At 44.4% G+C, this 19,661-nt stretch overlaps 1 long non-coding RNA gene across 2 annotated transcripts in view; it reads right to left on the bottom strand.

Annotated features, from left to right (window-relative positions):
- Positions 1-19,297, bottom strand: part of LOC138990958 (uncharacterized) — a 135,285-nt gene extending 115,988 nt beyond the window's left edge. For both annotated transcript variants that reach the window (XR_011466988.1, XR_011466986.1), the window contains exon 1: positions 18,889-19,297. This is a non-coding gene — a long non-coding RNA (uncharacterized lncRNA). The remainder of the gene's footprint in view (positions 1-18,888) is intronic.
- Positions 19,298-19,661: the final 364 nt, after the last annotated feature.

Genomic DNA, 19,661 nt, shown 5'->3' on the forward strand with positions numbered 1-19,661 from the left:
TGAAGTAAAATCAAATCTGCATTTTTGCCCATAAACCGATGATGATATCAGTTTGTGGCCTGGGATCATAAGCAGGAACCCCCAAAACTGCAGTTTGAAGTCTCACCCATGGGATGAGACTGTGTGGACTTTGGAGACTGTGGATCCACACAGACTTTGACTGTGTGGATCACAACAAACTGTGGAAAATTCTTAAAAAGATGGGAATACCAGAGCACCTTACCTGTCTCCTGAGAAACCGGTATGCAGGCCAAGAAGCAACAGTTAGAATCAGACATGGAACAACTCATTGGTATGAAAATTAGAAAAGGAGTACAAGAAGGCTGTATATTGTAATCCTGCTTATTTCACTTCTATGCAGAGTACATAATGCAAAATACCAGGCTGGATGAATCACAAGCTGGAATCAAGACTGCCAGGAGAAATATCAACAACCTTAGATGTGCAGATGATACCACTTTAATGGCAGAAAATGAAGAGGAACTAAAGAGCCTCTTGATGAGGGTGAAAGAGGAGATTGAAAAAGCTGGCTTAAATCAATATTCAAAAAACAAAGATCATGGCATCTGGTCCTATCACTTTATGGAAAAAATGAAAGCCATGACAGATTTTCTTTTGCAGGGCTCCAGAATCACTGCAGATGGTGACCTCAGCCATAAAATTAAAAGGCACTTGCTCTTTGGAAGGAAAACTACGACAAACCTAGATAGAGTATTAAAAAGCAAAGACATCATTTTGCCAACAAAGGTGCATATAGTCAAAGCTATGGTTTTTTCAGTAGTCATATATAGATGTGAGAGTTGGACCATAAAATAGGCTGAGCACTAAAGAATTGATGCTTTCAAATTGTGGTGCTGGAGAACACTCTTGAGAATCCCTTGGACTGCAAGGAGATCAAACTAGTCAATCCTAAAGGAAACCAACCATGAATATTCATTGGAAGGACTGTTGGCGGAAGCTCCAACACTTTGGCCACCTGATGGGAAGAGTGGACTCATTGGAAAAGACCCTGATGCTGGGAAAGACTGAAGGCAAAAGGAGAAGGGGGTGGCAGAGGGTGCGATGAACTCTGGGAAATAGTGGAGGACAGAGGAGCCTGGCAGGCTACAGGCGTGGTCCATGCAGTCGCAAAGAGTTGAATACAACTTAGTGACCGAATAACAACAACCAAGAAGAGCCATCGGTCAACTTGAAATGTATTACTTGAAAGGAGAAAATGCAGGAGCTCTCAGGCATACATTTTACTTGAATATGAGAAGCAAAGTCACATTACATTCTGAACAGGCCTTTGTTTACAATTAAAGTTTCTTTCAAAGGAAAGCAGGGAAGACTCAATGGAGGGTCTGGATTCCTAACAATTTGGAGCTTCTAGTCCCAACTGTCCTCGGATTCCTGAGGTACTCCAGCATCCCAATATGCTTTTTTTTCTTTTTTTTTTCTTTCTCTCTTTCTCCACTTTCCCCCACCCACCACCTCCACTACCTATAATTGGTTTCTATTATGAACAATCAAAAATACATTGAATAAGACCCTAGGTCAGAGAAATTACCCTCCATTTGATGACTGTTTTACATCCCTGGTGGCTCAGAGGGTAAAGCGTCACCCTGCAATGGGGGAGCCTCGAGTTCAATCCCTGGGTCGGGAAGATCCCCTGGAGAAGGAAATGGCAACCCACTCCAATACTCTTGCCTGGAAAATCCCATGGACAGACAAGTAGGCTACAGTCCGTGGGGTCACAAAGAGTGGGATGTGACTGAGCGACTTCACTTTCTTTTTGTCACCTGCTACCAAAAGAAGTCACACCCCTACTTCCTTCAAAGGCCCATGCAATGAAATTTAGAGAAGCATCTGAAGACAACTTTGGACCCAGTAGATGCTTCATGAACTGATTTAGGGTAAACAGAACATGATGAGTAAGTAAACTGAACTAATTCCTAGACCTATTTTTTTTAATAAAATAAAATCTGTTTCCCTTAGGGTTTAAATGCCACCTGGCTTGATACATCCAATGAAGTGCCTCTAAACTTCTCTCTAAATTACTTACAAAATAGAAGAAGAGAGAAATATTTTCAACAACTTCAAAACTGAAGAAGGGGACTTCTCTGGTGAAAGTGAAAGTTGCTCAGTTGTGTCCGACTCTTTGCAACCCCATGAACTATACACTCTATGGAATTCTCCAGGCCAGAATACTGGAGTTGGTAGCCTTTCCCTTCTCCAGGGGATCTTCCCAACCCAACAATCAATCCCAGGTCTCCTGCATTGCAGGCGGATTCTTTACCAGCTGAGCCACAAGGGAAGGACTTCTCTGGTGGTCCAGTGCTTAAGAATCCCCTTGTCAATACAGGGGACACAGGTTTAATCCCTGGTCCAGTAAGACCCCACATGACGGGGGGCAACTAAGCCTGGATACCACAGCTACTGAAGCCCACATGCTTCAACAAAGAAGCCACCACAATGAGAAACCCACACACAGCAACAAAGAGTAGCCCCAACTCGCTTCAACTAGAGAAATCCCTAGTGCAGCAATGAGGACCCAGAACAGCCAAAAAATAAATATATAATTAATTTTTAAAAAAATTAAGATGAATCACCAAGCTGTTACCAGAATCTGAAAAGAATTTCTGTTACCTAAATAAAGCTAATGAAGCTAAGCCGCATTGAAACAAACAATCCATGTTTCACCTTGTAAAACAGAGTAGACCTACCCACCTGAAAAGTGATAGGAACACTTTGCCTTTCTCCTACTTTCTACCCCTAGTTCAGAGATCCAGGATTGAACCAACACCTGTCTCTCTACTATGGGTACTACTCTTTGGATGGGCCCAGAGAACTGTTCTATCTCCCCCAACTTAACTCCATCCATTCCCAGAATGCAATTCCTGGGAAACCAGGAAGCAGGAAGTAGATGAGGATGAGTAGCAATGGCACATCACATTGTGGAAGGTATTTTGCCCACACAGGATGCTGTGTAGGCAGGACAAAGACACTTTGTGCTGGAGAGTAAGACTTTGATGATCTCATCAGTTCTGAATGTTAGAGAACAGGCAGAAGGAGGAGGAGATCTCCCCGCAGCTCAGCAGGGCTGAACAGCTGAATCCCATCAAAATGGATCAGCCCAGGGAGTAGAGCCAAGGACAAGCCACACTTCCTCTGTTAGCAAGCACCAAATCTCTATTTGCCTTATTGTAAAATGAAGAGGGGCCAGGGGTTGGGGGAGGGGAATTGGACCTACTGGAAAACAATGCCACATATGAGAAAAAAAAAAAAAGAGAATCACCCAGAAGACTAAGAAAAAGAACACACTTCTGAAGATGATTTACTATAGAAACCAGAAGAAAATTTTAAGAAAATATCATCTATAATATGAAAAATATAAGATGGCCCTTTGAGGATGAAACTGAAAACCATATGGAAAGCAAGCTGAGATAAAATCGATACCAGGATAAACCTGGACACAGTGACACACTTTATTTTCTTGGGCTCAAAAATCACTGCAGATGGTAACTACAGCCATGAAATTAAAAGACATTTGCTCCTTGGAAGAAAAGCTATGACCAACCTAGACAGCATATTAAAAAGTAGAGACATTACTTTGCTGACAAAGGTCCATCTAGTCAAAGCTACGGTTTTTCCAGTAGTCATGTATGGATCTGAGAGTTGGACTTTAAAGAAAGCTGAGCACCAAAGAACTGATGCTTTTGAACTGTGGTGTTGGAGAAGACTCTTGAGAGTCCCTTGGACAGCAAGGATATCCAACCAGTCCATCCTAAAGGAAATCAGTCCTGAATATTCATTGGAAGGACTGATGCTGAAGCTGAAGCTCCAATACTTGCCACCTGATGCAAAGAACTGACTCATTTGAAAAGACCCTGATGCTGGGGAAGACTGAAAGCAAGAAAAGAAGAGGATGACAGAGTGAGATGGTTGGATGGCATCACCATCCAACTCGATGGATATGAGTTTGAGCAAGCTCCAGGAGATGGTGATGGACAGGGAAGCCTGGTGTGCTGCAGTCCCTGGGGTCACAAAGAGTCAGACACGACTGAGCAACTGAACTAAATTGAACTGAGGATAAGGCTCAAAGACTGCCACCTGAAATAACATTATAGGTCTTACAAAAATGTGATGGGGGTAAGCTCCTTTGTTTATGCAAAGGGTAATTGTGAATCTTTTAAAATAAACAATCACAGAACTTCTATAATAAAAGAGACAACAGATAAAAGAGTGGAGTTTTCTAAAAAAATATTTCATCCAATATAGCATTAGACAATGTCCAGTTATTACCCATCCAGGCTTCAGTCACTTGCTTGCAAGAGTTCTTCTTTTATCAAATGTCTGAGCAATTCAGAACTCCATGTACTCACTGGGGAAAGATGGTATTCTGAAACCTTTTTTTCCTTTGGCATAAATGATGGAAATGTTAAAATCCGGTAATTACTTCATTACCTCATTTGCAATAGTTTCAACGTCCAAGTTACTCTCTTTTCTTAGCAGCAACAGTAATTAAGAAAGCCAAATTCAAGGCAATTCTCACTGAAACTTTGTAAGAATTTTGTGAAAATCTTTTAGAAAAGGTACATGGTGATTTCAGAATATGTATTATTAAATTCAGCTGCTGTACAAATACAGCCAATATTTGTATATTGGATGAAATATAATAAAAGTTGACTTGTCACTTAAAAAACAGTCTAAGGCAAATGTTTCAAGTCAGCAAGACCTCCATCCTTGGGCACCCAGGATAACAAAGTTCCACCATCTTCATCATGTGGCCTCCTAGGTGGTCACTGTCATCTTCTGGCACTCGGCTAGAATAGAGAAAATAAGCATGGAGGAGAGCTTAATGAATGCTCTTATGGGGAAGTTCTATAAGACACACACATCATTTGAATTCAATAGAGCTCAACTGTATGGTATATTTCCAGGGGCTTCAAACCTAGAAATGAGAATCTGACTAATGGCACCCAAGAACAGATAGAAAGGGAGCTATTTCTGATAAAAGAAATATCTCCAAGAAAATAAAATTGTTAAACAATAATTAAAAGCCATATATAGGAAGCAGTGGACAAGAAAGCCTGGAGTGCTGCAATTCATGGGGTCACAGAGTCCGACATGACTCAGTGACTGAACCACACAGGAAGTAGTAAATGAGTGCAACTGACACAGCAGAAAATCAAGTAAGTATTAAGGACGGCAAACTTGAGAAACACTTCCAGATTGCAGAGAAAGAGAACAAAGAATTGATATTATCATATTTCATTGATTCTAAGATGTCCATTTTTTCACAATAATCAGTTGTGAATCACAGAAATCAGTTAAGTCTTACAATCAGTGGCATTGCACAATCACTGTGGACCTGGGAGCTATCCCAGTGAGACTGTTGTCAAGTCCTGGGAATGGCCTAACTGTGGTCTCAGCTGTTCATGTTCTAAGCACCTTAATTGAGTTATGTACATTGTTGCAATCACATGTGAGCTTAATTGCCATTTTAAATGGCTTTTAAAAGATTACACTATGACTTGGCACTGAAACAAGAAGTTATTGTGTATGCGGAAAGGCGTGGAATTAGAGCAGCAGGATGTAATTTGATATTACTGAAGCAAATATCTGTTTAGGAGCAATGAGTGAAATTCCTTTTTTAAAAAAGCCAAGTTCTTTCTAGGATCCAAGAAAGGGAAGTTATCCTTAAGTAAAAGCTTAGAAATTGTTATGTTTTATGACTAAGATACACACAAAAGAGATTGCCTGTCACATGCCAAACAATGCAATTAAAGGCAGGAGAAACTGTCAAATATCTCAAAATAGGTGAAATACCTCACAAGAAAGAAGCTGGTATGATCAACTTACCAATTTCACAGGACTGTAATTATGGCATTATGTCATAGTTTAACTGGCAGCATCTTTTCTTCCTTAATAGTACATAAAATACAAGTACTTCTTACAACTGATAAAATATTGATACAGTAATTAAAGAAGAAGATGATAGCTATTGCAGACCAGGAATAAAGATTCAGCCCAAGACTTATATTTCTGAGGAAGGCTTTATAATAATCAAAGAAGAAGCAATCACTGAAGATATAATGAAAGAAAACTTTCCAAAAGAGGAGGGTGAGAGAGAATGAAACATTCACCAGGTTCCAGGAAAGAGTAACTAACATAGACTCATATCTAAAAATATCCTGACAATTTTTTCAATTAAAATATAAAACATGTTTTTTTTAATCTATCTACATATCCAGACCCAAAAATGAATATAAAAATATCTATAATGGAATAAAAATCATGCTGACCTTGTTCTTCTCTTCTACAGTAATAGATGCCTATAGAGTTTTGACATGGAAAAAAATTTAGACTCAGGTATTCTACTCACAGGTAAGTTTTAATTTAGAGAGCAGAAAACAAAAGAGACATTTATAAGAGCTCAAAATGTCTGCCATTCATATACTGTTTAAATCACTTTAAAATATATTCCAACTGCCCAAGTGACAATTTAAAATTAGGACCTCAAGAATGGGAAAATCAAAGCATAAAAGGACTAGCATTGAGCACTGAAGCCAACCACACAAAAGGACAAGTCTAAGATAATTGTTTAAACACAGTTACAACACAGAATATGTGTCAAAAATCTAAATCCAGGCCACACACAACATCAAAAGTAATTTAATAACAACCCAAATTACAAACCCACATTTAATGAACTTTCAGATAAGAAGGAAGAACAGAGGGAAAGAAAAAGATACAAAAGTCATTAGCCTCCACAGTTGTGAACCTAAAAATACCATTTTACTCTTAACTTTATCACCAGGAGAAACACTGACTGGTGTTCACACACATATTTAGAACATACTGCATAGGACTTGCCTGGAGAATCCCAGGGACGGGGAAGCCTGGTGGGCTGCTGTCTGTGGGGTCGCACAGAGTCGGACACGACTGAAGCAACTTAGCAGCAGCAGCAGCATAGGAGAGGAGGGGGGCTGTCCTTGCAAAGATAAATAAAACTTCAACCTCCGCCTCAAGGTCTTTAGTCCAAAGACCTCTAGTCAATATAGAGGATAGATTTTAGTTTGTCACAAGAATAAACACATGTGAAATTCCTGGAAGAAATCTATAGAGAGCCAGTTCTTCGAATGATGATTAGACTTTACTGCGTACCAGTATTTTCTATTCCTTCTACTAAAAGATTCCTAAAATCCAGTACATAAGGGTATAGAGTTCTTCTTCACAGTTCTCGTTCACCATGGTCACACACATACACACACGCTCACACGCCATACCACAGTGGTCACACACGCCCGTGTCACTGTAAGTTGTGACAGTCCTTAAGCTGGACAGCTTTGTTCAACAGCATCGCTGTTATCACAGAGCAAGATATAAAACTCAGACCACAAGGGAGCTCCTCACAGTGCCTACTGTGACGCACACCTCACTCAGGCCTGAATCAGTACATACACTCACAAGAAGTTTTCCACCTGCTCTGTAATTTAAAGCTCACAACAACCATCCTAGTAGGCATCATTTTCCCACTTTTACAGATGTGAAAACAGAGGCTCATCCAGAACTACATAGCCAGGAAGCGGGGGGCAGAGGCAGATCTCCAAGCCAGGAATTTCTGGCGTAGAAGTTTGATCATACCACACCACACCATTTCCCTAATTCAAACAGAGAAGGTAGAAGGAAAGAGAGGAAGAGATTAATTTTATAATTTATGAAAGTCTTAGTACAGATGCTTCCTCTTTTACAAAAACAGTAATAATAAGGCAATGCACCCACCTAATCCCCTTGGGCTGGCACCTCATTATTCCTTTCTCAAACATTCACAGAGTGGGTATAGGGCTCCTTTTTCTCCAACATAATTGGTTCTGAGACCTTCCTAGGAAGTGCCCTGGTCCCTGGGGCCTGATTAGCCAGGACCAATCAATGAGCCTTCAGGCTTCTTTGTTTCTTCAGTATTCTGGGCTAACCTTTCTCTTGCCAGGAATTAAGCTTAGATGGAGTCATTGATTTACTCTAAAGAGTTTAAATTCCAATGCATTGCTGCTTCCCAGAGTCTTGAGGGAACAATACTTAAAAGAATGCATCTCTGGTAGTGGAATTTTAGACACCAACAAGGGATTTACCTTTAATGCCAGCCACCCCTTAAAAAAATTCTTCACATCACAGCATACTGAGACAGGGGTTCTTCATCGTACACCCAGGGCCCTTGGCTCATCTCCGTGTCCCTTGAACTCAATGTCTTGCACTCCTGCAAATCCTGTGGAGAGAGACTCAACCAGGGTGTAACCAGACTGGTCAAACCCCAGCTCCCAGACTCCTGGAGACATCGAGCCGCTGCTGGGGGCACCTCGCGGCTGCTTCCGTGGTTCCTTCCCCGCGAGCCCCGAGGTCAGCCCCGCCAGTCTTGGCGCCCCCGTCCCCAGCCACTTGAGGGTCTCCGAGCCGCCTGAGTCTCCGCGACCCCCGCTGGGCCTGGAGGTTCGGAGACGGCGGGCGGGCTGATGCTGCCACCTCTCGGCCACCTTCTCTCGCAACTGCGCTCAGCCCTCTCCCTCTCCCTCTCCCACCTGGCACCCCGCCCCAAAACCCTCCCCAGGCGTCTGGGCCGGGGAAGGCCATGATCACTGGGCCTGGGAGGGGAATGACCTTCCCCGCAGGGGCGGCTTCCTTTCAGACCACCCCAGCTGCGCACCGGGAACGGATGTGCGAATGAGCGCGGCCAGCAACCACCTCCCCCACGGTTCTGGGGCTGGTGCCCACGCCCTTTCCCCACCTGGAGATCAAAACTGCCCCCTCGTTTCCCTGGGCCACAGCCTGGCCGAAAAACCACCAGATTCACCCCCTAAAGCTGGGCCCTCCTGGCTGTCTAAAAGAAAGCGGGTGGGAGCACAGGTTTTTAAACTTAGATTCCCCCTTCAGACCCACTGAATTCCAATCTCCAGGAAGGAGAACAGGAAACTCTTTTTGCAAAGTTCTCCAGTGATCCAAGTGGTGAGGCAGGCTGGGGACTCACCCAGTTAGAAAATCTACCTGACCTTTCCCCAGTACCTGCTAGCGTGCACACTCACTCACTGACAAGCTGTCAAGAGACAAGCACCCAGTATCAGGCGCAGGGCTTGAAAAGAAAGGGTTTGATTGAGGGCACCCTCACATCAAATGCAAAAGGCAAAATGGTTGTCTGAGGAGACTTACAAATAGCTGAGAAAAGAAGAAAAGCGAAAGGCAAAGGAGAAAAGGAAAGATATATCTATCTGAATGCAGAGTTCCAAAAAATAGCAAGGAGAGAAAAAGTATTTTTAAGTGAACAATGTAAAGAAATAGAGGAAAACAATAAAATGGAAAAGACTAGAGATCTCTTCAAGAAATTAGAGATATCAAGGGAACATTTCATGCAAAGATAGGCACAATAAGGGACAGAAACAGTATGGACTTAACAAAAGCAGAAGATACTAAGTGGTGGCAAGAATACACAGAAGAACTATACAAAAAGATCTTTATGACCCAGATAACCACGGTGGTGAGATCACTCACCTAGAGGGAGACATCCTGGAATGCGAAGTCAAAGAAGTTATTACTACAGACAAAGCTAGTGGAGGTGATGGAATTCCAGCTGAGCTATTTCAAATCCTAAAAGATGATGCTGTGAAAGTGCTGCATTCAGTTCAGTTCAGTCACTCAGTCGTGTCTGAATCTTCACAACCTCATGGACTGCAGCACTCCAGGCCTCCCTGTCCATCACCAACTGCTGGAGTTTATTCAAACTCATGTCCATTGAGTCGGTGATGCCATCCAACCATCTCATCCTCTGTCATCCCATTCTCTGCCTTCAGTCTTTCCCAGCATCAGGGTCTTTTCCAATGAGTCAGTTCTTCGCATCAGGTGGCCAAAGTATTGGAGTTTCAGCTTCAGCATCAGTCCTTCCAATGAATATTCAGGACTGATCTCCTTTAGAATGGACTGGTTGGGTCTCCTTGCAGTCCAAGGGACTCTCAAGAGTCTTCTCCAACACCAGAGTTCAAAAGCATCAATGCTTTGGTGCTCAGCTTTCTTTATAGTCCAACTCTCACATCCATACATGACTACTGGAAAAAACCATAGCTTTCACTAGATGGACCTTTGTTGGCAAAGTAATATCTCTGCTTCTTAATATGCTTAGGTTGGTCATAACTTTTCTTCCAAGGTGGTGGTTTAGTTGCTAACTCTTATCTGACTCTTGCGATCCTATGGGCTATAGCCTGTCAGGCTCCTCTGTCCATGGGATTCTCCAGGCAAGAATACTGGAGTGTGTTGTCATTTCCTTCTCCAGGGGATCTTCTCGACCTAGGAATCGAATCCGGATCTCCTGCACTGCAGGCAGATGATTTACCAACTGAGCTATTTAATTTCATGGCTGCAGTCACCATCTGCAGTGATTTGGGAGCCCCAAAAAATAAAGTCTGTCACTACTTCCACTATTTCCCCATTTTTTGCCATGAAATGATGGGACCAGATGCCATGATCTTAGTTTTCTGAATGTTGAGTTTTAAGCCAACTTTTTCACTCTCCTCTTTCAGTTTCATCAAGAGGCTCTTTAGTTCTTCTTTGCTTTCTGCCATAAGGGTTGTGCCATCCTCATATCTGAGAGTATTGATATTTCTCCCAGCAATCTTGATTCCAGCTTGTGCTTCTTCCAGCCTGGCATTTTGCATGATGTACTCTGCATATAAGCTAAATAAGCAGGGGGACAATATACAGCCTTGACATACTCCTTTCCCAATTTGGAACCAATCTGTTGTTCCATGTCCAGTTCTAACTGTTGCTTCCTGACCTGCATATAGATTTCTCAAATGGACTGGAATGGGTGAATTTAACTCAGATGACCATTATATCTACTATTGTGGACAAGAACCCCTTAGAAGAAATGGAGTAGCCATCATGGTCAACAAAAGAGTCCAAAATGCAGTACTTGGATGCAATCTCAAAAATGACAGAATGATCTCTGTTCGTTTCCAAGGCAAACCATTCAATATCACAGTAATCCAAGTCTATGCCCCAACCAGTAATGCTGAAGAAGCTGAAGTTGAATGGTTCTATGAAGACCTACAAAAACTTCCAGAACTAACACCCAAAAAAGATGTCTTTTTCATTACAGGGGACTGGAATGCAAAAGTAGGAAGTCAAGAACACCTGGAGTAACAGGTAAATTTGGCTTTGAAGTACAGAATGAAGCAGAGCAAAGGCTAATAGAGTTTTGCCAAGAGAACGCACTGGTCATAGCAAACAATCTCTTCCAACAACACAAGAGACGACTCTACACATGGACATCACTAGATAGTCAATACCTATATCAGATTGACTATAGTCTTTGCAGCCAAAGATGGAGAAGCTCTATACAGTCAGCAAAAACAAGACTGGGTGCTGACTGTTGCTCAGATCATGAACTCCTTATTGCCAAATTCAGACTTAAATTGAAGAAAGTAGGGAAAACCACTAGACCATTCAGGCATGACCTAAATCAAATCCCTTACGATTATACAGCTGCACTCAGTATGCCAGCAAATTTGGAAAACTCAGCAGTGGCCACAGGACTGGAAAGGTCAGTTTTCATTCCAAACCCAAAGAAAGGCAATGCCAAAGAATGTTCAAACTATCACACAATTGCATTCACTTCATATGCTATCAAAGTAATGCTTAAAATTCTCCAAGATAGGCTTCAATAGTATGTGAACTAAGAACTTTCAAATGTACAAGCTGGATTTAGAAAAGGCAGAGGAGCCAGAGATCAAATCACCAACATCTGTTGGATCATCGAAAGAGCTAGAGAATTCCACAAAAATGTCTTCTTCTGCTTCATTGACTACACTAAAGCCTTTGACAGTGTAGATCACAACAAACTGTGGAAAATTTTTAAAGAGATGGGAATACCAGACCGCTTTACCTGCCTCCTGAGAAACCTATATGCAGGTCAATAAGCAACACATAGAACCAGACATGGAACAATGGACTGGTTCCAAATTGGGAAAGGAGTACATCAAAGCTATATACTGTCACCCTGCCAATTTAACTTATATGTAGAGTACATCATGTGAAATACTGGGCTGGATGAAGCACAAGCTGTAATCAAGATTGCCGGGAGAAATATCAATAATCTCAGATATTCAGATACCACCGATAGGGCAGAAAATGAAGAGGAATTAAAGTGCCTCTTGATGAAGGTGAAAGAAGAGAGTGAAAAAGATGGCTTAAAATTCAACATTCAAAAAACGAAGATCATGGCATCCAGTCCCATCACTTCATGGCAGATAGATGGGAAAACAATGGATAAACAGTGACAGACTTTATTTTCTTGGGCTCCAAAGTCACTGTGGATAATGACTGCAGCCATGAAAATAACAGACACTTGCTCCTTGGAAGAAAAGTTATGACCAACCTAGACCACATATTCAAGAGCAGAGACATTACTTTGCCTACAAAGGTGCAAACAGTCAAAGCTATGATTTTTCCAGTAATCATGTATGGATGTGAGAGCTGGAAAATAAAAAAGGCTGAGCACCAAAGAACTGATGCTTTTGAACTGTGGTGTTGGAGAAAGACTCTTGAGAGTCCCTTGGATAGCAAAGAGATCCAACCAGTCAATCCTAAAGGAGATCAACCCTGAATATTTATTGGAAGGACTGATGCTAAAGCTGAAGCTCCAATACTTTGGCCACCTGATTTGAAGAGCTGACTCATTGGAAAAGACCCTGATGCTGGGAAAGACTGAAGGCCAGAGAAGAAGGGGACGACAGAGGATGAGATGGTTGGATGTTATCACTGACTCAATGTACTTGAGTTTGAGCAAACTCTGGGAGATAATGGAGGACAGGGAAACCTGGTGTTCTACAGTCCAGTGGGGTCAGAAAGAGTCAGATACAACTGAGCGACTGAACAACAGCCTCACCTAGCCCAGGGGTGGGCTTCTCTGGGCTAGGTATCAACTGGGCCAGCTATCAACAACCTTCTCTGTTGATAGTGCTCTCAGAGGTTCAGTAATTTTTTTCACAGCCCTCTGAGGCCAAAACAAATACCCAAAGATTCTTTTCATGAAGTATTTAGGCTGGTACAAAAATAATTGAGGTCTTGCTCTGTTGAACTTTGCTGTTTGGTATTGGAATACATTCTTAAATAAATGTGGTTGCATTATACATCATTTTAATGCAGACTGCTTGATTTTTTTTTTTTTTTTTTTGCTAATGACATTACTTGCTGTTTATTTTGTATTTATTTTAGACTAGGGAAATGATGTTAGACAAAAAGCAAATTCAAGCAATTTTCTTATTTGAGTTCAAAATGGGTCATAAAGCAACAGAGACAACTCAAAATATCAACAATGCAGTTGGCCCAGGAACTGCTAACGAACATACAGTGCAGTGGTGGTTCAAGAAATTTTGCCAAGGAGACAAGAGCTTTGAAGATGAAAAGCACAGTGGCTGGCCATTGGAAGCAGACAACAATAGTTGAGAGCCATTATTGAAGCTGATCCTCTTACAACTACACGAGAAGTTGCCAAAGAACTCAACGTCAACCGTTCTATGATCATTTGGCATTTGAAACAAATTGGAAAGGTGAAAAAGCTGACCGAAAATTTTTAAAAATCATCATTCCGAAGTGTCCTCTTCTCTTATTCTATGCAAAAATAATGAACCATTTCTCGATCAGATTGTGACAAGCAATGAAAAGTGGATTTTATAAGACAACCAGTGATGACCAGCTCAGTGATTGGATGGAGAAGAAGCTCCAAAGCACGTCCCAAAGCCAAACTTGCACCCAAAAAAAAGGTCAGGGTCATTGTTTGGTGGTCTGCTGCCTGTCTGATCCACTACAGCTTTCTGAATCCTAGCGAAATCATTACATCTGAAAAGTATGCTCAGCAAATTGATGAGATGTACCAAAAACTCTAATGCTGGTAGCCAACATTGGTCAACAGAAAGGGCCCAATTCTTCTCCATGATAACACGCAAGTGCACATCACATAACCAATGCTTCAAAAGTTGAATGAATTGAACTATGAAGTTTTGCCTCATTTGCCGTATTTACCTGACCACTCGCCAACTGACTATCATGTCTTCAGGCATCTTGACAACTTTTTGTGGGAAAACACTTCCACAACCAGCAGGAGGCAGCAAATGCTTTCTAAGAGTCCGTGGGATCCCGAAGCATGGGTTTTTATGCTGCAAGAATAAACAAACTTATTTGTCTTTGGCAAAAACGTGTTGATTGTAATGGTTCCTATTTTGATTGACAAAGATGTGTTTGAGCCTAGTTATAATGATTTAAAACTCACAGTCCAAAATCACTATTACTTTTTCACCAACCTAACAGTTAGGACCAGGAATTCCCTGGCAGTCCAGTGGCTAGGACTCAGCACTCTCACTGCTGGGACCTGGGGTTCAATCTCTGGTGGATGAACTGAGACCCTACAAGTGCAGACAAAATAAATAAATAAGGTAGGTAGGCCCAAACAGTGTAATAAGTTTTTACGTCCTTAAAGTTCAACATTCAGAAAACAAAGATCATGGCATCTGGTCCCATCACTTCACGGGAAATAGATGGGGAAACAGTGGAAACAGTGTCAGACTTTATTTTTCTGGGCTCCAAAATCACTGCAGATGGTGACTGCAGCCATGAAATTAAAAGACGCTTACTCCTTGAAAGGAAAGTTATGACCAACCTAGATAGCATATTCAAAAGCAGACACATTACTTTGCCAACAAAGGTCCGTCTAGTCAAGGCTATGGTTTTTCCAGTGGTCATGTATGGATGTGAGAGTTGGACTGTGAAGAAAGCTGAGCGCCGAAGAATTGATGCTTTTGAACTGTGGTGTTGGAGAAGATTCTTGAGAGTCCCTTGGACTGCAAGGAGATCCAACCAGTCCATTCTGAAGGAGATCAGCCCTGGGATTTCTTTGGAAGGAATGATGCTAAAGCTGAAACTCCAGTACTTTGGCCACCTCATGCAAAGTGTTGACTCATTGGAAAAGACTCTGATGCTGGGGCATCACAGGAGGCAGGAGGAGAAGGGGACGACAGAGGATGAGATGGCTGGATGGCATCACTGACTAATGGACATGAGTCTAAGTGAACTCCGGCAGTTGGTGATGGACAGGGAGGCCTGGCGTGCTGCAATTCATGGGGTCACAAAGAGTTGGACATGACTGAGCGACTGAACTGAACTGAACTGAATAACTGAGTAGCTGTTCAAAAAAATAATACAGGAACTTTCCTGGTGGTCCAGTGGCTAAGACTTTGCCCCCTCCTCCCCCGCCCCCGCCCCAGTGCAGGTGGCCTGGATTCCATCCCTGGTCGGGGAACTAGATCCCACGTGCCATAAGGGAGACTGAAGCAAGAAAGAGAGAAGATCCTGCATGCCACAACTAAGACCAGAGCAGTCAAACAAATACATATTAAAAGAGGAAAGAATGCATACAAATTGGGAAAGAATGATATTTTTGTTTCATCCTTAAATAACCACAACCGCTTACTAGCGGCACGTGTATGGTGTGCCGGTGGGGCAGGGCACAGCCTCTCAAAACCTGGAATCTGATTAGACACTGCCACCCTCATTTCCTGTTCTCCATCAGTTTTCCCACGGTGCTTGCTTTTTATCACAGCAACTAGTGAAAAGCCAGCTTCACAAAGCGACGCCATCAAAAAGCACGGAGGGAAGTCTCATGATGAAACTGCACACTATCCTGGGCCAGTCGGTAGTCTGCATGGAGTCCAACAGATGCTGAGGGTTCTCTTAAACACCGAACTTCCCACAGAGCCCTGTGAGTTCCCTGCGGGCCTCCAGACACCCCGGCGCAGCATGTGTGAGAGGGTCTGGACTCTGCTCCTTCTCACCAGCTCCTCCCACAGCGCACGCCCCAGGGTCCACAGTGCTGAAACTACAAGGACCTTGTTTCTTCCCTTACATGGGCCAGGCGCTTACCCTTAGCACATGTCTCGCCTCCATGCTGTTTTCTCTGCCTTGAATGCTCTTCCTTCCACAGGTCCTGGCAAGGTAGACGCCCTCTCAGTCTTCAGGTCTCAGTTCAAATATCACTGAACAACCCAAAGACTCCTCGGGCCTCCTATTAAATTGCTCTCTGCTATTTATGTGAGCCTCTTTTCTTGTCTTTGTAGCTCTTATCACAATCTGAGTTTATCCTGTTTATTTATTTAAAGGTTCCCTGACTTATTTTCTAGCTTCCCCATAAGCACATGAGCTTTGTGAGGGTTTTATTCATTACTGTTTTCCCAGAACAATGCTTAACAATAAGCAGAAAAATAGTGAGTGTTAGTCACTCAGTCATGTCTGACTCTTGTGTGACCCCATGGACTGTAGCCTGCCAGGCTCCTCTGTCCATGGAATTCTCCAGGAAAGAATACTGGAGTGGTTTGCCATTTCCTTCTCCATGGGATCTTCCCAACCCAGGAATCAAATCTGGGTCTCCTGCATTGCAGGCAGATTCTTTACCGTCTGAGCCACCAGGGAAGCCCAACAAAAAGCAGACAATCAGTAACTGTTTACTAAATGAATGAAACCACCTCACCCTGCTGGGAGAGATAAAGGCATGAAGAATGTGCTTTACCTGTGCTGTCTCTTTTGATCTTCATAAGAGCTATTTAAAAATAAATATGATGAACCCCACTTTATAGATGATATAAATCAAAATCAAGATTCAGAGAAGCTAAGTGTTCGAGGCTACACAGCTAATGTGTCAGAGCGAAGACTCAAATTCAGGGTCAGCTGGCTCCAGGGCTGCTTTCCTAAAATCACATGCCTCCATGGACTTCTCCTTATCTGCCCAGAAGAGCTAAGGCCAGAGGCAATCAGGAAAAGGAATCTGGGGGGTTATCCCTAGAGTCCTTAGAAGAAAAACTGGCTCAGGTTGGAGTTTGCCAGCCCCTGTCTCCAGTAGAGACCGCCACGGGTGTCTCTCCCTGGGAAGGTCCTGCCTCCCCGATCCTCCTGCCAGTGCTGCCCTCAGGGACACCTGGGCAGCCTTCTCTCTGCCAGGCCCATGTTCCGTTGTCAACTCAACGACTCGTGTAACTGGTGGCTGCCTCTAACTACCAGGTTCCTGTTGATTACCCTGACAGTCGGGGGGCCAACACACACTCTGCAGTTGAGGGTTTGATGGGCACCAACTGTGCACTCTGCACGGTACTGGGTGCTCTGGGAGCCCGCCTTTCAGACAGTCCGTGAGTGAAGCAAGGTCCATCAGGACACACTCATCTGCACTCCCTGTGGGGCGTTTTAGGTTGTGTTCCTCCCCTCACCAAGGAACTGTGAGGGCACTCACAGGTCAGACACTGGGTGGCTGGACATTGAGTTTGAGACCCTCGTACAAAGGAGATTAAAATCTGGTCTGTAAAAGCAAGAGATCTGTGTTTTGTCATTCTCTCTTCCTCACATGCCTCGGTGTCAACATGTTCCTATTAGACAGGGTGGTTCACGCAGGACAACAATTCACCTTTCCTCTCCTCTCCTTTACACTCCCCTTTGCCTGGCCTAACCAGCTCCTGCTTCTTTTTTCAGGCTCAGTCCCCTTGGTCCCTCCACCAGGAGCCCTCTCAAGCCCCCACTAGGCCAGGTACCTCTCCTCTGTGCTCAAAAGCAAGCCACATGTGAGTGGATCCTGGTCCTGACCACGTGCGTGTACGTGCTCAGCCGCTAAGTGGTGTCCAACTCTGCAACCCCATGGACTGTAACCTGCCAGGCTCCTCTGTCCATGGGATCTCCCAGGCAAGAACACTGGAGTGGGTTGCCATTTCCTCCTCCAGGGGATCTTCCCGACCCAGGGGCTGAACCTGCATCTCCTGCATCAGCAAGCAGACTCTTTACCACTGAGCCACCTGCAAAGTCCCAGAATGGGGTCCTTTCACTGCACTGTAATTACCTGTGTGCAGGTCTGTCTCCCCCTCAAATTGAACACTTATTCACTGTTGCATCTCTAACCCTTAGCACCATGCCTGGCACAGAGTAGGAGTTTAGGAGTAAATATTTGTGATGGACGAGTTACTGAATTCCCAGATGTTCTGACCCTTGGTTGGGAAGATCTGATCACCCCAGTTCTAGTCTCTTTGCTGACAGCATTTGTAGGATCTTAGAAAAGACCCCAGAGGTCATCCAGCCCAGCACACAAGCACCTGCACCCTGAGGTCCCTGCACTGGAAGGGCGGCCCTCGGAAACCACAAACAGCAAGGGAATGGCACCCTGGGAAAGGCTTGGCCAAGGCTCCTGTCAGTTCGTAAGGCTCTGAGCCTGCATCCCTGACTGTTGATGACCAACTCTGTAATCTTCTACCCTGGGTCAGGGAGCAGGGACCGCCCCCCCCCCCACCCCATGCAGGAGGTCATTGTGATAACTCCCTCTTGGGCTTGCAGCATTACCTCCACCCACGGCAGCCATCCCTCACAGCAAAAACAGCCTGCCAGAAAAACCCTCTGAAAAGCAATTAACACAAGACTGGGTAAAATGAAAGCAGAGGGCTTCTCTGGTGCTCTCTTGCCGATGCTAGAGACATGCCTTCAATTCCTGATCCGGGAAGATCCCACGTGCCTTGGAGCAACTAAGCCCAAGCACCACAACTATTGAGACTGTGCTCTAGCACCCAGGAGGCCTCAAATACCCAGCCCAGATGCCCTAGGGCCCGTGCTTCACAGCAAGAGAAGCCACTGCAATGAGAAGCCTGCGCCCGGCAAATCAAGAGTGCCTCCCCCCACCCCCCACCCCCGCAACCCCACCCCACCCCTGCGCCCCCCGCCCCCCCACCCCCCACCACCACCCCGCGCCTCCACCACTAGAGAAAAGCTCTGGCAAGAAAGCCCAGCACCACCAAAAATAAATAAATAAACTTATTGTTTTTTTAAAAAGAGAGAGAAAACAGAAACCTGTAAGAACAAAGGAGATGGCTCCTAGCAGCAAAGTTCGCAATGGCCTGCCTGGAAGCCAGCCCCTGGAGACCTGCGAATCCAGCTTCGGTCTTCAGGATCTGCCCCTCGGCTACGTTTCTGACCTGCAGACCCCCGCTCCGCATTTCATCTTGAGCAGGCCTGGTGTAGGAGCCCGCGGGGCCCGCCTGAGGCCAGGGATGGGAGAAAACACCACCGTTCAGGAGAACCGCAGACCGTCTCCCCGCTGCCCGCGGAGAAACAGCGGCTTCCCTGCCTCAGGACTCGAAGAGTCAGGAAGAGAAGAAACATTTAGGAAACAGGAGGTGACCAGCTGTCTGCTGACCGGGCATGCTCGTGGGGAGAAATGAGAGACAGAGCAGGCGAGAGGAGGAAACAAACAGACACAGACTGGAAAGCAGAAGTCAAGAACTTAAAAGAGAATGTTTTAAAGGGATGAGTTTTCAGGATCAGTGAGATTCCCGGGAGCAGGATGTCTCCTCCTGAGAGCTGGGAGTGGAACATGAAAGCATAACCAGAATGTTCCGGGCCTCATCCCTGGAAGCTGCAAAGCCAGAGCACATTCCCTTTCAGTTCCCAAACTGTGATCCCCTGAGGCCGAGATTCCATGCCCCCAGCAACCCACCTGTCAGTGCGTTCACAGCTCCGCCTCGAAGTCCAGCGCCCCTAGGGCGCCCGGGAGCTCGTGGATCTGCGGGAACAGCAGGCCTCCACCGGGGCGCCACTCCACTGGCCTCTGGGAAAGGGCCTGG

Source organism: Bos mutus, chromosome 15 (genome assembly GCF_027580195.1).
Source record: "Bos mutus isolate GX-2022 chromosome 15, NWIPB_WYAK_1.1, whole genome shotgun sequence".
NCBI classification, from domain to species: domain Eukaryota; kingdom Metazoa; phylum Chordata; class Mammalia; order Artiodactyla; family Bovidae; genus Bos; species Bos mutus.